Here is a 2,500-nt window from a genome sequence, read left to right as displayed (position 1 = left end):
AACGTACGAATATTTTTCAAGAAATCGTTATAACTCGATAAAATACGTCGGGATTAAGCGTTTATATCGTCGGCAGACGGATATAAAAACGTTTGGACCGACACGACCGGTCGTTGGAACATAGAAAAATTCCGAGCCGGTACGTTGGGACTTAGAAAAATTCCGAGGGCGAAAAAGTTTTTTCGAGTTTATTCGTTAAAAAGCGTTACAAGGTATGAATTTTTTTGCATAAATCGACGTAACTCGACGAAATACGTCGGGATTAATGGTTTATTTCCGTCCGAGAACGATTTTTAAAAACGGACCTATGCGGCCGGTCGTTCGTACTTGGAAAATTTTCGGACCGAACACTCTTTTTCGATTAATTCGTTAAAAAGCGTTATAACGTACGAATATTTTTCAAGAAATCGTTATAACTCGATAAAATACGTCGGGATTAAGCGTTTATATCGTCGGCAGACGGATATAAAAACGTTTGGACCGACACGACCGGTCGTTGGAACATAGAAAAATTCCGAGCCGGTACGTTGGGACTTAGAAAAATTCCGAGGGCGAAAAAGTTTTTTCGAGTTTATTCGTTAAAAAGCGTTACAAGGTATGAATTTTTTTGCATAAATCGACGTAACTCGACGAAATACGTCGGGATTAATGGTTTATTTCCGTCCGAGAACGATTTTTAAAAACGGACCTATGCGGCCGGTCGTTCGTACTTAGAAAATTTTCGGACCGAACACTCTTTTTCGATTAATTCGTTAAAAAGCGTTATAACGTACGAATATTTTTCAAGAAATCGTTATAACTCGATAAAATACGTCGGGATTAAGCGTTTATATCGTCGGCAGACGGATATAAAAACGTTTGGACCGACACGACCGGTCGTTGGAACATAGAAAAATTCCGAGCCGGTACGTTGGGACTTAGAAAAATTCCGAGGGCGAAAAAGTTTTTTCGAGTTTATTCGTTAAAAAGCGTTACAAGGTATGAATTTTTTTGCATAAATCGACGTAACTCGACGAAATACGTCGGGATTAATGGTTTATTTCCGTCCGAGAACGATTTTTAAAAACGGACCTATGCGGCCGGTCGTTCGTACTTAGAAAATTTTCGGACCGAACACTCTTTTTCGATTAATTCGTTAAAAAGCGTTATAACGTACGAATATTTTTCAAGAAATCGTTATAACTCGATAAAATACGTCGGGATTAAGCGTTTATATCGTCGGCAGACGGATATAAAAACGTTTGGACCGACACGACCGGTCGTTGGAACATAGAAAAATTCCGAGCCGGTACGTTGGGACTTAGAAAAATTCCGAGGGCGAAAAAGTTTTTTCGAGTTTATTCGTTAAAAAGCGTTACAAGGTATGAATTTTTTTGCATAAATCGACGTAACTCGACGAAATACGTCGGGATTAATGGTTTATTTCCGTCCGAGAACGATTTTTAAAAACGGACCTATGCGGCCGGTCGTTCGTACTTAGAAAATTTTCGGACCGAACACTCTTTTTCGATTAATTCGTTAAAAAGCGTTATAACGTACGAATATTTTTCAAGAAATCGTTATAACTCGATAAAATACGTCGGGATTAAGCGTTTATATCGTCGGCAGACGGATATAAAAACGTTTGGACCGACACGACCGGTCGTTGGAACATAGAAAAATTCCGAGCCGGTACGTTGGGACTTAGAAAAATTCCGAGGGCGAAAAAGTTTTTTCGAGTTTATTCGTTAAAAAGCGTTACAAGGTATGAATTTTTTTGCATAAATCGACGTAACTCGACGAAATACGTCGGGATTAATGGTTTATTTCCGTCCGAGAACGATTTTTAAAAACGGACCTATGCGGCCGGTCGTTCGTACTTAGAAAATTTTCGGACCGAACACTCTTTTTCGATTAATTCGTTAAAAAGCGTTATAACGTACGAATATTTTTCAAGAAATCGTTATAACTCGATAAAATACGTCGGGATTAAGCGTTTATATCGTCGGCAGACGGATATAAAAACGTTTGGACCGACACGACCGGTCGTTGGAACATAGAAAAATTCCGAGCCGGTACGTTGGGACTTAGAAAAATTCCGAGGGCGAAAAAGTTTTTTCGAGTTTATTCGTTAAAAAGCGTTACAAGGTATGAATTTTTTTGCATAAATCGACGTAACTCGACGAAATACGTCGGGATTAATGGTTTATTTCCGTCCGAGAACGATTTTTAAAAACGGACCTATGCGGCCGGTCGTTCGTACTTAGAAAATTTTCGGACCGAACACTCTTTTTCGATTAATTCGTTAAAAAGCGTTATAACGTACGAATATTTTTCAAGAAATCGTTATAACTCGATAAAATACGTCGGGATTAAGCGTTTATATCGTCGGCAGACGGATATAAAAACGTTTGGACCGACACGACCGGTCGTTGGAACATAGAAAAATTCCGAGCCGGTACGTTGGGACTTAGAAAAATTCCGAGGGCGAAAAAGTTTTTTCGAGTTTATTCGTTAAAAA

Source organism: Bombus huntii, unplaced genomic scaffold (assembly GCF_024542735.1).
Source record: "Bombus huntii isolate Logan2020A unplaced genomic scaffold, iyBomHunt1.1 ctg00000159.1, whole genome shotgun sequence".
NCBI lineage: Eukaryota > Metazoa > Arthropoda > Insecta > Hymenoptera > Apidae > Bombus > Bombus huntii.
The sequence above is the reverse complement of the archived record's forward strand: the minus strand, read 5'-3'. Positions refer to the sequence as shown.